This window comes from Lichenostomus cassidix, chromosome 5 (assembly GCF_008360975.1).
Source record: "Lichenostomus cassidix isolate B80296 chromosome 5, HeHo_3.0, whole genome shotgun sequence".
Lineage (NCBI taxonomy): Eukaryota > Metazoa > Chordata > Aves > Passeriformes > Meliphagidae > Lichenostomus > Lichenostomus cassidix.
In genome coordinates, this window is record NC_139486.1 from 58,449,415 (window position 1) to 58,470,426 (window position 21,012).

General features: G+C 38.1%; 1 protein-coding gene and 1 long non-coding RNA gene across 3 annotated transcripts in view; both read right to left on the reverse strand.

Moving 5' to 3' along the window:
- The window catches only part of ANO3 (anoctamin 3), a 228,487-nt gene that overhangs the window by 137,333 nt on the left and 70,142 nt on the right, over positions 1-21,012 (reverse strand). The window lies entirely within an intron of this gene.
- On the reverse strand, positions 4,846-6,897 carry LOC146436749 (uncharacterized). Its single transcript, XR_014852930.1, has 3 exons — positions 6,641-6,897; positions 5,299-5,400; positions 4,846-5,069 (listed from the first exon to the last, which is right to left on the reverse strand). It is a non-coding gene; the product is annotated as an uncharacterized LOC146436749 (long non-coding RNA).

The window sequence follows — 21,012 nt, forward strand, 5'->3', positions numbered from 1 at the left end:
CACTGAGATCATTCAAAATCCAGCAGTACTTTTTGCCATGTTTCAACTATTTCCATATCTCTTCATCAATACACACCTCTCTATATCTCAGGGGTTTTTAACTTTTTGTGTGTGTGTGCTTTAAAAATTCCTCCCTATAATCTCTCAACTCATTCAAAAAAATACTGGAAACTCTAAGAGTTGTCTGCTTCTCCCAATATTTTCACTATTTGATCCCCTTTGCTTTTTTGCTGCTACTTCCTCATACTATTAATTAATTTACTTTTAAAACAACCACACCAAAAAGGAAGCTAAAGGACTGACAACCAAATAGCCCACAGATAAAAACAGACTTCCTCCTCCCACCAAAAAAAAAAAAATTCAGGAAAATTAATTCATTAAAAGCACTAACACCCATCAGTTTAATGCACCAGAAAGATAAGAGAATGTAAATATCATATGCATCAGACCTTCTGGATTATAAAGACATACTATGGATGAAGCTACTAAACAAACAAACAGTAGGGAGTAAGGAAACTTTTGAGCAAGAGTAACCCTACTGAATCAGACAAGCAGAGAATAGAAATTGACATTTCAAACATAATCTAACTCCAGAGCTTGCCATCCTCTCAGGAGCTATCTGGAGCATACGTGACAAACTACAACTCTTGTGTAACAGTGATGTACTCACAAATTCTTCAACGCAGATTTGTGCAAGCTCTAAATTCCTTTGTTTGAGCTAGGGTGCCACACAGGAATCCAGTAAGAATAGCAGACAAGAAGCAACAAATCGGGTGTGGCTTCATCCTATGATGTTACTAAAGAAATCAATGAAAACCACACAAACAGGGGCAATTTGTTGTTCAAGAGGGATTGCTGCAGATACTCTTCAAACTACACTTTCTTCTCCTGAGATGGAATCTATCCAGCATGCTTTTGCAGCATCTTTTTTCTCCCTCAGAACAGCCTATCTTTAAGGAGATGAAACAGTTACATGATAGGTGTTGCTATTTGCCTGATGTATCAATATTAGAGATGACTCAAAAGGATAACTTATGGTATCAGTTTCTTCAAAACCTTATTTAAATACTCAAACATATTGTGAATGAAACTGTGACCTCACCAGCCAGACAAATGAACAATTCCTCCCTTAAGTAACTGTACTGGCTAAAAGCCCTCACAAGCCAGATGATAACCCAAATTGAGGCAGACTCAGAATCTGTCTGAGAAAACAGTGATGAATTTGCATTCATTGTAGCTCAGAGTTGTTAAAACACATTGCTGTACACTGCAGCTCGATTTTGAGTTACACCTGTCTCTGATAAATAACCTACTGCAACATATGCTGTAGGATATATAGAACTGACCTAATTCCAGAACAAGTTGGGTAAAGATTTGTAACCTGGGTAACCACATGTATAATGCTTTCTGCAAACCTCATTGCATGTTTGACTCAAGACAACACACTCTCTTCAGCTTAGACAGACCAATGCAGAAAACAAGTAATCTTCATGTTGCTCAGCAAACCTGTGAATTTAGCATAGCTACCTTCTGCTATCACACACTGTCTAAAATATGGATAACTATTTTTTTCATTACTTTCCCAGTTACTACTTAGCCATCTGCATTAACTGTAATGCAAGGCTCTTGATAGCAGCTAAGACAATGTTTCAGTTTCTCACAGTTGTTGGAACTCTAAAACACCCCTAATTATAAAATATCTAGTGCTGATTTTGGTGCAAGACTTTTCAACAAAAATTGATATATTCAAAACACTACTACCAATATTCAACAGAATATAAACTAGCAGGGCTGTTTAATTTATCATACTCATTTGGCAGATTTCAAGAATTGCAAAAAGCAGAAAAAGTAAACCAAAACATGAAGGCAGATCAACAACTTGCAATTTTGTGGTGATACTCAACGAAATGTGACCAATGAGAGTTCTAAAGGAAGTGAGTGTTGGCAAGGATTGCCTATTTTCAGAGGTCCTTATTCAGGAAATTTTGAAAAGCTTTGGAATAGGTCCAAGGTTTGTCCACACATACTACTATATCGAGTCATACTTAAATCAAAATGTAGGAAGTTAATGCTCAGACATCTAATCACAGCATCATTATCTGTAGTCAGAGTTATGCAGCATCCCCAAATTTCATCCTTAGCTTTCCCATTTAAAATATTCATTCAGTGGAAAAAAATAATCTGATTTATTTCTACAGCACTCATGCACCTGCATAATATAAGGTTTAATATGTCATCTTTAATGATTGTTTTCAAAAAGCTCTATTTTTTTGAAGTTACAACCCGCAACAGCATAATCTGGAATAAAAAGACATATTATGGGCCCTTCAAAGATGTCTGAGTAAAAAAGATGGAGTGCATCCTAGGCTGAGCAGCAGTGTCAGGCAAAAAAATAAGAGCAAATACAGCCTTATTAAACATTGATCTTGCCTTTCAGTGTCCTGAAAGAGCATTTAAACAAACATTGTTTAAATATGGTATTGCTTTAAGGGGCTGAATTAATAGCTGCACTGCTCTCAGCTTTCAGAGTCAAGATGAGGATGGATTTGAAATTTTCTGTATATGTTAGTGCTCCTTGGAATGAAAACTGAAAAGCTGAGCCCAAAAAATTGCTTTATTCACGCTGACATGAAAACTTGGCCTTTCTGGTCTGGAGAACAGTAGCAAAGAGTCACATTGTCTCATAAATTTTTGTATGTTGGAATTCCATCTTCTAGTAACTTCAGCAGTTTCTTCGGATTATGAAGCTTACTAGGTTCACTCATGCCACAGTAGCACCAAATATCCTTGGAGAATTCTCCTTGAGATTCTTAATCACGAGTTCAAGTTCTGGAATACTGAAAACTCTGTCGCAACATAAAAATGTTATGTTTACAAATTCTCATTTAAATTCACACAAAATGCAAATCAATTTCACAAGTTGTTTTATTAAGAATGCAGGTCATTAAGATCTTAAAATCAGAGTTAGGCAACCATAACGAAAAGCTCTATTCTACAGCAACAGTGGTTCTCAAAGCAGCTCAGAGTGATTTAGAAAACACAGTTAATGGAGCAACAAGCTCCCCATGAAGGCAGAGCTATTAGAGATTCTCAAGCCAAACATCAATCCCTCTAAACCACACAAGTGGCTAATAGATAAAATGAAACTAAACACATGGCACAGATCAGAACTGGAATACACCTAGAAATACACCTTTTATGGAGAACCCTGATTTCTTCAGCAGTCCCAATTCAAGCTAGTCCAAGACAAATCCCTTGAGAGGCTAAATCAGTATTTCCAAAGAATTAATGTGTATTGAATTGATGAACTCCTTCCTGCCTCATTGAGCCAGGGAACACTGAACTCCTTGACCTGAAGCATGAGAACCACCTCAAGTTAGCCACTGGATTTTAATCTCCAGTCCACATTCCTAAATCTCATACACCAAGATGAAAGCAACTAAATTTTAAGGCACAAACAACTTTTGTTCCCCCCTTTAATTCAAAAGTTTTGATAGGAGTATTTAAAAACCAGCAATAGTCAATAAAAGCACCCAGCAAAGTACGCAGGAAATTGTAGTCTGTATCAGGACAAAAGTCCTAGTTATTTAAAATTTTAAGCATAATAATTGCCTTGACCTGCACCTAAACACAGGTTTATTCAAACCCACTCACCACCAAGCAACTGTTACAAGAGCCTCTTGCAAATTAGGTTGCCTTTCCTTCTGAAGAATGTAAGTTTTCAGTAGAGTCCCCTAATAAAACAAGGAATTGCTTAGCACCTGTCCCACATATATAACGGAAAATGCAAAATCTACCATAAGGCTGCCATATATTTTTATGTCCTGCATTGAAAAGATTGTGATTCCTAACTAGCTATCTTTCCCTGGAATTATTAAACTACAAATTATCTGTAGAGATTATCTTTGTTCTTAACATTATCATATTTCTCATTTATGAATAACTATTAGTTACTTACTGGTTTTAAACAAACATGTATATTGAAGTCTGAGGAAGACCTTTTATAAAGGATGGTTGGGAAGCAACTAGTAAATAATAAACATTTCTTTCCCTTTCCTCTGACATGACTCTTCAGACATCATAGGTTGCATCACCTTTTGAAGAAGTAAAACATATAAAGGTATATATTTAATAACTTGGTTTTTATCTGAAAATATTACTGAGAAAAATAATTTCTGAAAAAAAGCAGTTTCTGCCAAAGCAGAGGTTAAAAATAGCCAGAAAATACTATACAGATGGCTAAACAGATCTAACACACTGCTGTGCAGAGACACAGATTAGTCTACCTCTAGGACACTGCTCTTCTCAATAGACATTATCTTTGGATACAAGTAGAGCAAGAATTGTGGGGGTGAAGAAGAATAAGATTCATTTTTTCAACCCTTTCTGTGTCTTTTTATAAAACACTGCGTTGAGCTCTGCTGCAGGTTCTGAAACTGAGGGTTTCACTCTGCATACACAATTTGAACAAAGAGCAAGACAAAACGATGGCAGCAGCCTCCCACTCTGAACACCTCCTCACTCTGTCAAGAAGGGGAAGATAAATTAAAGAAAAACAACATCTAAACTCTGAACAGCAACAAATCCTTGGGATATAAATAATTACTTTTTTCCTCTTTTAGCCTTCCTTTTGAAAGCTCCCAGACACCCAAGAGACCATAGAAGTTTGTCTTCTTTTTCTTCCTAACCTTGTAAAAACCGCTGTGGTACTGAAACCGCAGCTTCTGAGCTAGAACTAAGTGCTCAGAGTAGGCAAGGGAAAAAATGCTCTCTACCCTCTTCTGTCTCCCATTTTAGAAGTCACTCCTCTTTAGCAGGTGAGCTTGAATATTATGTTACCTGGCAATAGGCAGGTTCTGTTTCTGAAGAGTTTAACATTATTTTCTATTTGTTTTCAGGAACTATTAGATTTGCTGATGTATATTTTTCCTATATGATTGAGGATCCCCATAAAAATAATGCCCTTTCAATCCCCCCCAAAGAAATGAAGCTTGGTCTTAATGCAAGTGAAGCATACAAGGCACAGCTGTGATGGGCAGTTAGCCATTTCATGAAGATTACTACAGATTCTGTAAAAAAAAAAAGGGAATTTAGGGCACTACTTTGTGAGCAGCTAGAAAATAAACAATGCATTTAGTCAAAGTCTCAGCAATTGTTAGAAATTACAGTAACCAAAATATTAAATTTTAAACAGAAGACTGATATAAAGCAGCAAATTAAAAGAAAAAGAATGTTTTTGCTTCTCAGATTGGTGTCTGTGAACTTCAGAGCACCAGATGCTCAGCTTCTTCTAAACACCTCATGATAAGATGATGAATTCTTGATTACGATTTATGTTTCCTTAGTTTTGCTGTAGCCTTCTGATCAAGATTTCATGCTGTCCTCCCCCATTCCTAAAAGCTTTAGGGTGAGAAAAACAGAGACTGAACTCAGGCACATTTTGTACATATCACACTGCATTTGAGAAGTCTGGGAAAGCCATACTCACATTAGTCAATACTGTACAGCTTACATAGCTCCACAACAGTATCCTCTCTTCAAAAAAGCCTGGTGACTGGCAAGGTAGCTTAATCAGGATTTCTTCAGGAATAAAGAGAACAATCTGTTTCTCAAAAAGTAACTGGCAAAACTCGTTTAGTTATTACAAAGTTTTAGGACTTGTGCAAACAGAGTTTCATAAATCGCAAGGCAAAGAACCTGAACGTAGTTCAAGTTGAACTAGAACACTGAAAGTTAGTTTTGGGGCAGGCTTTCTAAAGATTATTAAAGAACAGCTGCATTTTTTCTTGAAGGGCCTTGACAACCATTCTGGAGTTTGCTAATCATTACTGTAATGTAGGTAATGTTTTCTCACAGAAAAGTAAGGATTAACACTGTGGTTCCAAGTCATCTGATGCTGTTATAAATGTTGACTTGACAATTGTAAAAGGATCTTTTTATACTAATTAATTATCTTAGAACCCGACCAAACTAGATTTTTTACAGTCTGAGACAGCACCACTCATTGCTGCACACAAGACTGACATTAAATGGAAAACCTCTACAGCAAGGAAGTAAATTTATTATGGCATTACTAGATTGGAATAAGTGCTCTGAATTATTTATTTTCAACTAACCATTCAAAGAGAAAGACTTGAATGAGGCAAAATCCAATAAGTGACCTCATGATTTATGTATAAAGAATACCATTTCCTATCATAATTTATGACATACAGAACTATAAGAATAAAAAAAAAGTTTGTTAATGACTGAAAGAGAACAAAGCGAGAGAAATCTTGGTTCATCTAATCCATCAAAGTAGAATTTGAGAGAAAAAAAAAAAAAGGTAGTAAAAATATTGGTTCCAGGATCAAGAAAAAAAAAATGAAGTTCATTGAGGGAATTACCTCTTTTCAAACACGAACACAAGACAGGTTTTAAAGTGATAGCAACCACAACTGGAAATTTACATTTGCTGCCCAGTGAAGAGCTTTTCTTTGGCAATTAAAATCCCATACAAACAAACAACCCAACACATAGATTGAACCTAAGTTGCATTTGCATTTATAGTACCAGAGCCTCGCTCACAATTACAGCTAATATTCTTCTACTTTTTCGCTTGGATAACAGGATGACATGAAGAATAAAGCCTGAAACAAACCTAGCGACAACAGCAGCGAACTCCGGAGGGAGAACGACCTGTGTGTACCACGGCCGCTCTAGATTCACCTGTACAACCGAACTGAAGGGAACCAGAGCAGCACTGCCTTTCGGCAAGGCAAACCTGGCCGGCTCGGGTGAGGCCGGAGCGGGTGCGGGGAGGTGCGGACAGGTTTGCGGCCCGGCCCGGCCACCCCACACCGCCGGGCATCCTCCCTTCCCCGCAGCCGCATTATTTGACACCCGCTAAAGCAGCCGAGAGCATCAGCGCGCCTGCAGAGCGGAGCGAACACCGCGGGGAGAGCCCAGCTGAGCGCACAGCACACACCGGCATCGTGGGGAGAGCCCAGCCGAGCCGAGCCCACAGCACACCCGGCACCGCGGGGAGAGCCCAGCCGAGCCCACAGCACACCCTGCACCGCGGGGAGAGCCCAGCCGAGCCCACAGCCCAGCCGAGCCCACAGCACACACCGGCACCGCGGGCAGAGCCCAGCCGAGCCCACAGCACACACCGGCACCGCGGGCAGAGCCCACACAGCCCAGCCGAGCCCACAGCACACACCGGCACCGCGGGCAGAGCCCAGCCGAGCCGAGCCCACAGCACACACTGGCACCGCGGGCAGAGCCCCGCGCATCCTGCGCACCTGCGGGCCCCGCGCTGAGCGCCGCGCTCCGCACTGACCTTTCTGCTGCCGGAAGGACTGGATGGAGCCCGAGTGGTGAACCATCGCGGCGGAGAGCAGCCCGGCAGCTGCCAGCCCGGCGGTGCGGCGCTGAAGGGCGGGCAGGCAGCGGTGCGGCCCGGCGGGCCTGCCGCGCAGCGGGGGCGGAGGGAATGGCGCCCGGCGGGGAGGGAAGGAAGGCAGAGCAGAGCCGAGGGGCTAAGGCGAGGGGCGGGCGAGGAGCCAGCGCTGTCCCTCCGCCCGCAGCCCGCGGAGCAGCATGGTGTCCAGGAGAGCCCGCCTGCCGCCCGCTGGGGACAGCGACAGCGCCAGCGCTGTCACCGGCTGGGCTGGGCTGCTCCTCTTGCCTTCCTGCGCCCTTGGCTCCGCTGAGCGGACAGCAGGTGCTCCTGGTGAGGTGAAGTGAGAATTGCCCCTCCTTTGCTCGGTAACAGCTGCACTGAAATCTCAGCGCTGTGAGTTAAGTTCGTGTGACATCACCTCCATCGCCATCCTCGCACCGTGCCCCGGAGTTACATCACCAGCCCTTTTTGTTTCTATGGATTTTATAGAATTTAGAGTCTCGGCCTTACTGGAGATAAGTTTTTTACAAGACACTGAATTTCATATTCAAGCCTGGTGTGGACCTTTCCAGTGCTATTTGTGTTGTAATTTCCCCTTTCTCTACAGTGTATGCCAAGTGGCTCATTCCAGATGACAGAAGATTTGTACTTAAAAGGTCTTTATGTCTTCCCTTGTCTCTCTCTGCAAACGTTATTCTCTCTGCATTCTGAGTGACTTTTATGATAAGTCAGTTCCTATAGAATGTTTTGGGTTCCGTTTTTTTAGGCTTTTTTTTTTCCTACCACAATAATCTTGAGAGGGGTTTTTTCTTCTCCTAAACTCGTTCAGTCAAACACTCCAGCCTTCATCTAGTGGTATCTATCTCCTCTTCTTCATGTAGGGATACAAACATCATTTACTCATCAGAAGTTAATTCTGTCACCTAATTAGCACAGGTTATAGCATTCCTTCCAAGTTTGTGGCTCCATTTGTGTGCTATATGTACAACAGATTTCCTCTGGCAGTAAAGGCAGAATTTCCCCATAGCTGACTGGGGCTTGAAGTATACTGTCTCCTAAAAAAGATTACATAACTGCCACCCCTTACTACAGGCCAGTCTGTACTATAAAGTTGTACTACTTTGTCTATATCAGTGTAGTTAAGCTACCAAGATGAATACACACTTTTTATTTTATAAGAATGTTTCTCCACTATGAGAACATATTAAACAACCATATATAAACCACCAGCCCATGCACAGCTCTTATAGAAAAGTAGTCAAAATAAAAATTGTCCTAAGTTGCAAGGTATTCCCCAGCACCCTTTTTTAGAGTAAAACAGATATTACTCTTACATAACACACAGCTGACAAGTCCAATTGATACCATAAGGGGAAAAAATAAACTTACCTCTCCAGGATAGCTGACCACATTTTGGGTTGGTTTGGAACATTTGCAGAAGGTTTGTTGTTAGTTCAGGAAAAGATGCAGAAGCTATAGTGCTGTGTATCCTACTCATTTCTCCATCTCCAGTCACTCTCTGCACACTGGAGATAATAGATGAGGCATTCCTCTGCACTCCTACAATTTCAGAAGAACAGCTGGGAACAGCTTTTTCCTGCTGAGATACAGCACTATAGATGTTCCATGGCAGAGTAAGTCAGCCAGCTGACTCTTGCTGATCAACAAGTGCTGGCAAACTAAAAGCAAGCTAAAAGAAGAGGCAGAATAAAGTCCTTGGTGTACTTTTAAGCTCTAATATAGACAGTAGAGTGGATTCATAGAGATTAAAACCAATTCTATAGCTTAAGAGTCACCCAGGAAAAAAGAAAAAAAAAGTATAATACAGACTATAAACTTAGTAGTTAATAAACATATGCAATCTGCAAAAAGCAAATATAGTTTTTCCACTGTCATGGTCTAAACCTTTGTCAGGCTCTAGGGCAGATCTATTTCTTTGAGAAACCTTGGCTGACACTTTTTGACTTGCCTGTGAAGTAGGAGAGCAGCATACATTATGCTCCTTCTCTTACCAGCACAAAACAAAAGAGGGCCATTACTGGCTCTCCAATGATAATTACAAAATGCAGAGGGGAAGAAGAGGTGCTCTTAAGTTAAATTACAGATGAAAGAGATTATCATGCTCACTCTTGGAAAAGAGGCTGTCAGGGCCATCCTAATTCCTGGTCCACAATCCTCCACAAAGACTGACAGAACTGAATTCAAGTAGATTTCACTGACACTATTAATACACAGAATGATGGGAAGAGAAAGACATGGGAAGGGAAAGGGTAAAGCAGTGCTCAGAAACCCTATACAAGGATTAAATTCTGAGACTAGAAAATTATATATAATTATAAAGCTCTCATTCTTAAAGTAGATGCTATGTATGCATGAAACTGCAGGTAAGACAGCTGGGGTTAAGGTCTGCAAAGAGAAGAAAAAATACCTCTATAAAGGTATTTTGAATTAAACCCTTCACACTGTCAACTGACTAAACTGCATAATTGTAAAATATGATCATATGAGGATCTAGAAAGATAATTCTTCAGTAAATAAAGAGAGATTGGTCCAGCTGGAAGATGTTTTAGAGTGGAGATAACAGAACAATTAAAAATTGATGGCTAAGATACATAGGAAATGCATACATTTTAGTCTATATGCACAGGCTTCTTTGGCTCTGAAGTTCATTGAAATAAAAATCTACTCTCATAATTGCTGTCTAATGAATACTCTCTTTTGAAATACTGAGTTGTATTAAGCTAAGTCTCACATTTATCTCTGTGTAAGTTTTTATAATTTTTTTTTCTAAGATGAGAATTCTGGAGAAATCTGGATCAAACAGAACTAGACTAAAATCTTCTATCTTGACAATCAGGAGAACCAAAACAATGGCTTAAAGCTGAAGGTTGATCTTACAGAGTTTTTACTTAAGGTTTAGGTTTTTAGTTTTTCCAGTAAGATTAATTCTCTTTGATAGACATCCTTTTTCATGATTTAGTCTTTGTCAGAAAAGATTAGGAAATAAGATTTGGTTTTGCTTCATAAAATGCATCTAGCCTTGTGAATATCTGTATTATTTGAAACTTGTAAAAATTTTTAATTATAAGAACAAGAGGACTGAGTTGTTTTGCCACTGGAACAGGCTATGAGAAAGACATGCTTTAAATTTTTTCTACTTCCACAGTGCTTTTCAGAAAGCCAGATGAAATAGGTGAATTAGGTTTTAATTTAGGGTTCTATGTAAAGTGTCTTATGCCAATTATTTCCTTAAGAAATATAGCCACCTCAAAAGTTAACTACAGCCAGTGTTAACTATTGCCCAGAAAAAAAAGCAAACTTACTCCAAAAGAAACTCATGAGGTTCAGCAAGTGCAAAATAATACACCTGAAAGAATCCCCATACATCAATCCAGGCTGAGCAGCAGCTCTAGCAGAAAGGACCTGAATGTTATGGGAAGCATTATGTTGAACACCATCCAACTGTGCACTTGCATCACAAATAAACCTTAGGAGAAATGTAGCCAGCAGATCAAAGCGTTATTAGTCCCCTTCACTTGGCGTGAGTGCAGCTGTATCTGCAATTTTGTGTCTAGCTTTCCCACTTCACACCCACTCAATTCAGGAAGGGTGGTAGGAAATTGGAAGAGGTCCATAGGAGGCTGTTCAAGAAGGTTAGGGGTCTACAATATATCAACTGTGAGAAGTTGAATAAACTAGGCTTATTTAATCTGAAAAATTAAGGAGTTCCAGGAGCCTACAACTACTTGGAAATCACTTGCAAAGATTACAGTACTAAACTCTTTGGAATGCTAAATGATCTGGTTAGTGACAATAGCCACATGTGATGGCATGAGAGGTTCAGATTGAGCACTAATAACAAGTTTTTACAGCATTGGTAAGACATCACCAGAACATGTTACCCAAAATGAGGTGAAATATCTGTCCATGAAGGTTTTCAAAATATGCCTTTACAAAGCTGTGTCTGACCCAGTCTGGTGATGGCAATGGCAAAGCTTCAGAACAGGAGGTTGGACCTGCAGTGGTTATAATAAAGGATCTAATAAAAATATGCAAGGGAGTTGGAACCAGATTAATTCAAAACAGGAGGTAGACAATTTCAAAGTTTAATTAAAATATAAAGTTAATTTTTCATATCTACAGTGAGGGATTTTGTTGAATATATGCTTATGCAGCTTGTCAAATTGCAAAATAGCAAGATGATATTAAATGTCCTTTCTCAAACATACTAATTTCTAAAATCTGCAAGAACAGTTGTGAGACAGGATGATTCTTTCGTGTAAAATGTTGTCTGAATAAGAGCATTAAATGTTTCCAGCAGCACCCAAAATTATTTATCTTCTATCAATTTTTATGTAAACAGTACAAAAAGTCAGTGTATACAGAATTGTTGAGTTCAGCTCTCAAGAAGAGCTGTTCTGTACAAGTTAAAGCTCTGCAATGCAAAATTCATCTTGTTCGACATTTGCAATCAAGTTGTTCACAAATTTTCTGACCTTACTGAACACAGCGAGAATTTTGCCACAGACACTAGAAAAATGATGATCTCTCTTGAAACTGTCAGTCTCTATAGAGAAGGTCTAGAAAGCAGATTTTGGAGCATGCTAAAGCATGTAGTAGGTGAATTTAAAAACGCGACATTTCTATAAAGATTTTTCCATGTGTTGCTAAGACACAAACTCTTGAAATCTTACTGATTTCCATATTTTAATATTTCATTTCTATGGTAATTTAAGAGACATTTTCTCTTGGTATAGATAGAATTTTCATATATCCATGGAACTGACTGTTTTCTGACTGCTATAAAGTGTGTGGGAATCAATTCTGTAGCTCACTACAATTGCATGCTTACTTTTAAGCTTATAGATTACTTTTATAGATTCCTGTTTGCATCCTGATAATTACTCTGAATGGAGTTACTTTTGCAGTTTGGGATTAATTTATCAAGCTAACATGAGGAAGAACTTTTACAGTTCATATGTTCAGTAAAATATCATTTCCCTCAGCAGAGAAGCTCAATTTTTTTTTGTTAATTATTTGGGTCAAACACTAAACTTCTAAAGAGTTTCTCATTGTTGTGCCTGGTATACCCCAGAATCCTTGGAACATACCTATATAGAATTGAAAAAATGAGTTAAATGTACATTGCTAAAAAACTCTTATATAGTAATGCAAAAAGATTATTTTAAAAGCACCAATGTGAAGAAACAGGGGAAGAGGGAAAAACCAGAATTTTAATAGCAGCATCCAACCTACATACCTATATACATTTTTCAGGCAAACTTCTACATTGTGATATTTTTCTCATCTACTACACACCTATTTTCTTATTTCACATTTTATCTGAAGCAAACAGCAAGAAAGATTATTCTTCTCTAACTCTGCAGTACCAGCTAGCAAACTGCTGCAACACAGTTATATTTCTGATTAACAGCCTGATTTATCAAGTAAGGAAGAAAATCAGCTAGACTAACAAAAATCACTCTCAGTGATGAAACTATCCATCACCTTATCCATGTTTTCACTGTGTAGACCTATTCTGCATATGTGTGCATTGTTTCTTGGGTATCATGCTCTTAGTACAAGGAGCTTCAAGAGTTACAGTGTTAGGTACTTCTAGAAACAAGACATTGACATAGTCCTTAGCTGCATAGTCTAAATTTACAGTTAAAGAAAAGAATAAGCTACCATTTAGGCATTTCTTCCTACATTTAGGAAGAATTTCTTGTCTTGTCTCTAAGAAGATTTGGTCTCCTGGGTCATCAGCTGGTCAGTTTAGGGATTAACCCTCTATTGCTGCTTAGTGCAATTTTGACAGCCAAGACTTTCATCACCTTCACACTAGTTCTGTGCAGAACCTCTTAGTTCTTACTGTTTGGATTTCTTTGGCCACATAGCTGCTCTTTTTCCCAACTACATTTTTTTACCCTCTCCCATAAAACAACAACATTAAAAGGAGCAGCAAGAAGTGCCCTGTCTTTATGTCTTTAAACTATTTCCACACATTTCAAGACAGGAGAAGTATGGCAAGAGTATGGGAGAAGTGAAATTAATTGTTATAGTTCATTCAGGAACCATCAAACTTCTCCTTTCCCACTTGAGTAAAACACTGAAATTCAGATATGGTAATTTTAGATAAAGCTCACAGCATGCCTGCATTCCCTGTTGGCCCACCTTATCATCAAAACCAAAAAGAGTTACTGAGAATTACTTCATTTTTCATAATTCATGTTTGTTCATTGCAGCACTACCAATGAAATAACAGGGTGTTTCAACCAGCATCCTTCACAGAAACTTCTCTTTTCAGCATCAGCTTCACACACAACTTTGGTCCTATTTCCTGTTATATGACAAGATCTCTTCATGACTGCACAATCCCAAGCTGGGTACAACACTCTCATTCCAGCATTCCCTTCAAAATATGGAATGTACTTGCTCTGACAGTGACATCTTATGGCTCAATGCCAAACACGTGAGCTGCAAGCCCACATGCATATTTACCATGCATCAATCACCTCTCCATCACTTCAGAAGAAAAAATACTGAGATAAGGTTGCCCTGTCCCACAAACTTCTGTATTCCACCACCGCAGAACTTGCCTGCTGGGCCACACCAGGTGAACTCCCACGAGACTCATCTCTTCTAGCATTAATGCTAAAGTCTGTGTTTTGCAGTGAAATGAGCATTGTGCCTTCTGGCCTGGCAGAACAATGTGCTCAACTGCAAAGAACTGCACTATTGCACAAGAAAACAACAATAGTACTATTGCAGGTTCTGTTTTACAAAATTATTTTCAAAGAGTGTCCTTAACATCCCATGCAAGTGCAATAATGTGGTATATTAAAAAAAAAGGCTTTTTTCATTACAGGGCAAAAGCACAGTACTTTGTTCCATAACTATTTTATGTAGATTTTCAAAATACTTGAAACTGATACACAGCTGGAGTAGTATTTTCAAATGTATTTTTGATCACAAATTGCTTTTAATTTGGTTAATGATTTATCAACATCTCTGAAAACTTCAATAATTAAAGAAAAGTTTATGTGTTTCTGTTTTAATGAAGAAAAACTATATTTACATTTTGAAATGCTTTTTTGTTGCATTTGCAGCCCAGAAAGTCAAAGCAATGCATGATCCCTGAGGCTCCTGGGGATTAGCAAAAGGGAACCAGTTTGCTGCCACAGTCTGCCCTAAAGAAGAGAGAGTTTCAAATTCCACCCAGCTTCAACAGAGGAATAGGGAAAATGGTTGCTCCTTCCCAAAACTACTTTTTACAGTTAGGATTACTAAGCCTAATGGGAAATGTGTAATTCTATTGCTTTATAGTTACTAGCTTTTGAGTTGGGATTGGTTTATCAGAGAAGCAAAAGAATGTGAAAGAGAATTGGAGTTCAAGGTTAGGATAAAGTTCATAAGGCTTTTGTCTTGCTTCATTAGGGACAGTTGATTATCTAATTCCATATTACACAAATGACAGAATATGGTATTTATACATAGAAGTACTGAATAACTGAATTTTATCATCAGTTTATATTCAGGCTGAATTTTCAGTCCTGCTGCATCCCACTGGCTACATTAATTTATGTTACCTTGCAGACCCAAATTAACAGAAAGCTGGAAGTATATAATAGCTTCAATTAAGGTGTAACAGGTTATTTACCTATAGATAGGTAGGACATTTTAGGATTCTGTATTTCCAAATCCATTTTTAAAAGGCTTTCCTCTGAAATACATTTAACAGCTATTCAATACCTGATTCTATACAACCTGAAGAAAGTGTCAAACATGTCAAAGTAGAATTGCATTGATTTTACTGAAGATGATGGTTGTAAATTAAGGTAGAAATACAATATATACAGACAGCTTTCAAAGTTTACTTTTTCATTTGTATTAGGTAGGATTCTAGCCATACAAAATGTTTAGAAAAATCAGCACTTATGTAATGTAAGTATTATCATGTAAATGTGGACTTACACTGATTAATTACACTATGCTTCATTGCTCTTAGTAAGTTATGTCAGTCACTCTGAGAATGTGTTCTTGTAATTGAAACCTTATTTTAAATGGTGTTGAGTAAGAAAATAGCAATTTTAGCAATTTCAATTTATTTACATGCACTGAAAATTATAGATCTGGTAGTGCATGAAGAGATATTAGTTACCAGTTCTATTCCATGATTGTCACAAAAAGAAAATAGAAAAAAAAAAAATCCAGCCATACCTAATTCTTTCTCGTATGTAGCTTTGTGATTTCACATGTTCTAAAGTGCTACAGCAGCCTGATCAGTAGTGTTCAACCTTTGTACTGCTCTGTAAGGGAGGATTGTTCCTGACTACTACTGCTGCAAAAATAACAAACTGACTTACTGCACTGTACCTTATCTCAGCATCATTCAGATCTGTGCCCATGAAATAACCTTTCAAGAGCAGAAAGGTATTTCTCAATCTCAATACACCCAAAGCAAATTCTGCTAATTGTTTTCACATACTCATTTAAGTGTCTTGTTTTTAATATTTATTAAAAAGCTTTTCACGTCAAATCACAGATATCATTTCCTCTCTCTGAACTGAACACAAGAGATATGTAGTACTTTTTTAAGATGTTGTCCAGACTCAAGGACTGCAATTTCTCAAAAGGAAAGTGCCTGTTCACATCAGTCTGTCACATGCTTCTTGTTTCACTGTTTATCTCAAAAGCACAGACTGCTGGCAGCACAGAAGAGCCTGATGGCTTTATGATGAGTGTTCAGAGGTTTAAGAACAGTGGCAAAGCATTTATTTAAAGTATTAGGGGGAAGGTTATACTAGGTGATCTCCAGAGGTCCTTTCCAACACCAACCATTCTGTGATCCTATTAAAATTCCTGTGTTTATGCTATTAACGGTCTTAATTTTTTTTTTTCTGGACACTCTGCCAATCTTCCATTTCCAAGGACAACATTTTTGTATTGCATAGCAGTACTTCTGACAAAACCATACTTTCTGCATAGGTACATAAGGATATATACATTATACATAAAATTGTATATGTATGAGAGATTTGTCATCCCTCCAAGCAATCATTCTGTTTATATTAACCAATGTTGTGAAGGAATGACAATGAAAGCCATCAATTTTGTGATTAAGAGTTAATTGACAGAAGGCAACAAAAAAAATGTCAAGGAGTTGTGTAAGCCTGGTACTCCATGTTGATTTTGCTATTTAATTCACTGTACCCTCACAAGCTAATTCACTGCCCAGTATTTATGGAATAGTTTATAATAGCATCCAATGCATATTTTTCAAATGTAAATGTAGCTTCTGCATAAAAGATGGTTCCCATCACATGACTGGATGTGTATGACAAAAAGGCTTCCAGTCACATCATAATGATGGAGCTATAAATTAAAAAAACATTGGCAGAGCTGCTCCCTCAGCCACAGCCTCTCTCCACCTTATGTCTGACAGTCAGAGCAATCAATTCCATCCTAACCAACAGGAGTAATAGGTTGTCTCTATTTTCTTCTGTTCCCCCACTTTAAGAATTAACTGCAATAATGGCTTAATAAGAAACATGAGGGTTTTTTTTGTTTGTTTGTTTTAATTCATTGATACCACTATCCAAAGTTATCTGTTACTATTTTTAGTTATATTTGCACTGTAACACTGACATCCACTGGCCAATATAAATAGCACCATGTTATTTTCAGCTGAATAGGACTTGGTTATTAAATACCTAAACAGAAATTTTGGAATTAAGTAAATAAATCTGACTATTCATTGTCCAGTGAAACATTTGATATATTAAAGTTTATAGTACTTTGGTACCACACAGCTTGTATTCAGGCCAAGTCTTCTCAGGTAAGGCAAGAAGGCAATAATATAAGTCTAACATAACATCAAAAGAAAACTAGTCTGAAAATAAATATTACATTAAAAAAATTAGTGGTAAGCAGATATTAATTATTCTGAAGGCATTTGCTTTTCAGTTGCTAAAAAATAATCAAGTAGAATTCTTGGCATTTTAAAATTGAACTCAATTTTGGGTATTGCAAAATAGATATTCCCCTTTTACTAAGGCAAATTTATACCAGTGATAAACCTACCATAACACAATACTACTAGCACATAATATAATAATTCTGGCATGATAAGCAGCAGTAAGAAAATCATATCTATTGTATGGAGGGTGAGAAGCAGAGGAAATGCACCTCATTAAAGATCAGCTGGTGCTTTAAGCATTGGAGGTTGCAAGATAACTACCCTTTAAGAAAAGCAGAAGTACATTGTGTGGGAAATTAGGTAAAAGTAAAATTTAGAGCAAAGAATTATTAGAAATCCATTTGCTGATTACTCATGGAAGAATTCAATGTAAAAGATGGAAAAAAAAAGAAAGTTTACTTATAAAACAATACATAGTATATTCATGTTCTGAGCAAAATGTTGCAAAGACTGAATAACCCTAAGAGAACAAATCTAGCTTGACAACAAGCATCGTCAAGAATGGTTACACAGAGTTAACCAGAGTTTTCACTGCTCCATTAAAAGTTATTTGTCCCTGACATCCCTTTTTTTCCTTCTCCCTACACCAAAAGAAAAACCCCAGCATACTCTCTGTAAACTGCCTGTCCTGTTCGGAATGTACACTACAAAAAGACAATAATCCCTATTGCTACACGCATTACGTGATGTGTGGCAGGAGAAATGGTATTTACATACATCAGTTCATCTTGATGCTGAGGAATTGTTCCACAGGAAAGGAGATGCAATGGGGAAAGTGTTTATGCTGCAAAATGGAGCCTCTGTTTGAAGAACAGAGCAGCAGGTGAGAGCCTGAGGTAAAAAAGGAATGTGGCCTTGGATGTTTGAACCTTTTTCTATCTTTTATTTCTGTCAGTATTGGAGAAATAAGACATGCAAAACAATGCTCAAATATGGTGGGAGGAAAATTCTCACTGATATCTCTGTGCAGTAACTGTTTGAATATGAAGCACTCGTCAGATTTATGCTGATGCTTTGAGATGCAGATTTTGGGAGAGGCATCAGGAGAAGGAAGCATGCTGCAACTGCCTGCAGAGCCTTATATTTATTTCAGATAAATCAGTTAATTATTTATCTGAGTTATTTGTGCCATGCAGTACTTCTTTGAAGGTAATACTCGAGGATGATTGATAAAAAAAAATTGAATGCTCAGAGAACAGCTCACAGGTACTATTCTTCCTCCTTCCCAGAGGATTGCTCACACTAACTCTGTGCTTGTGGAGCTGTATCAGCCTAGCACCTGGAGAGTTTTGTGCACAGAGACACATTTATTCTCAGGAAAGGTAAGACAGAACTTGAAGTAGCCCATGTAGCCTCTTCTTAGAGGAGAGAGCAACACAGATACCACAGAGGTAACATGGCAATAACATGGATGTAGATTTTACAATTGCTAGGTGGGCTGGAAGCAGATTATCACTTGCAGAAGGCAGCGGCTGGTAGGAGCTACTCCACCTTTTTTTCTTTTTAAACAGCAGCTGCTGAAACCAGAAAATAATCCAGTTAAAAGTAATTGCAAGGAACTGTTTAAAAACTGCATACTGTCATGGTCCATGAGTTTTGTCCTCTAGGGATCAACAGGGCCTTGTTTTAACAACTAATGGAGTAAGGGAGAGACAAGATATTAGGGATATTATAATTTTTTAAAAAACTCAAATATTTCCTTGGAGCCTTCCTGGCCTTGAACTTATCTGTCTGCATCCTGCCCACACCTGGGCATTCATTCCTAGGTTTTCCTCCTTTTTCCTTGGTTGTTAATGCAACTGCATCTACCAGTGCAAAACAGCCACAAGTATCATGGTGAAGGTTCTGGAAAGTATAAAAAATAATTCAAGTCTCTGCTCTCCCAAAGCCCATTTCACACCAATTAAATATTTATGTGACCACAGGAGAAGGTATTTAATGTCATGTTATTCCAGCTGAGTGAAAATGGTTGCTGTGATAAACATTTAATAATTTATACAAAGCGGTGGCTCCTGGAATAGATTCTGTAAGAGGAAAAAAAAAGAAACATCTGGTAGACAGGAGACACCTGGAATTTGGGAGGTTTGCTCTCCACTATATGAGACATAGCACTCCCACAATCACAGACAGCTTCTACATTTTTCAATTCTTGGCCATGACCCACCCAGCTGCTTTGCTGAAGCAAAACCATTGGCATGTACATACTGAAGGCATTCAGAATTTTTCCTGAGGAGCTGTGCTTGGTGTGAGTTACGTTTGGCAGAGGGGTTGTGTAAGCATTCTGAGAGCACCAGGCTCCTGCAGCCAAAGAGACAAGAGGATGACCACTGGTAGGGCTGGGGTTGGTCTGACTACACCTGCTTACAGAAGATTGGCTGGATTGATGCCATACGTGGTGCTGTAAAGATCAGAAAGGTGGTTAACTTCCATTTTTGATCAAGTTATCTGCAATATCTTCACACAAATCTCCCTTGCATCTCTCCAAGCCATTTTCCCTGTAAGTATCTAACAAAAGAAAGACATTTGGAGAGCAAAATAAACTACATTAATACAATTTGTAGTAACAAGCAAAAGTTGATTACACACTCATTGACGTGCATTTCTATAACTGCTCCTCAACACTGGATCTACATCCATTGGTTGGTTGAAGACAGTCTTGGGAAATGCAAAACCAGGTCAGTATCTACTAGGAACTCACAAAAATTAACTGCCTCAAAATTATTTCCTTTTGGACAGACTTCTAAAGGTGTATCCAATTACAAAAAAATCCTCCAAAGATTTTTTTCTTTTCCTTTTTGTTCCCCTACTCTTCACCACATGAAATTGTTCAAAAAGGAGAAACAAAAGCCTCAGGCTTGTAATCATGAGGTAAAGACTGACTCACTGCATGGATCAATCCCACTGGAAATTCAGTTCAAAGGCAAAGAAGCAGCAGAAGGCTCTCTGTTATAAATACTGACATTTACAGGGAAAGCATTTAAGATTTTTTTTTTTTTACTTTTCCCAAAAGACTTTACTGGTACAAGGTTATTTGAACAGGCTTTGCAAATAAGAGTCTTTCAGAGATACTTGGCAATAATTTACTCCAAGACAAATCAGTGTCATGGTTTATGCCATCAGTGTGAACAGTTAGAAAAAACACCAACCCAGATGTCACCAGTGGATGATTTTTAGGACTACATAATGGATATGTTAACACTTTAGTTTTCAGTAAATCTTTCCAGATGTACATGTGAATATTTTTTGGAAGTATTGAAACTTATAGAAGAGATTGATATTGTCAATTATCACAATTACAAACCTAAAAGTAGACACAAAAGAATAATTGAGTCAATTCTTCACATGAAAACTAATGGTAGGAAAATGAAATGTGAAACACTTTTTAAAAAATTATTTAAGTAAAATGGGAATATAATAGTTATTTAAAAATTAATTTCCAGGTAAGTGTGTTTTTTAAAACTGACTCATTGAAGCTAGTGATCATTGGAAATGAACAAGACCAGCTTGAACAGCAGAGTTACTACTCTTTGAGAGTTTTCTTGCCTCAAGGCCAAGTGATCTCTACTGATCTTCATTCCCCTAGATGGAAAATTGTGACACTCTGGCTTCAGGGGGAGTGAATGGCTCTTTAGTCTGCTCTTGTGTTTTT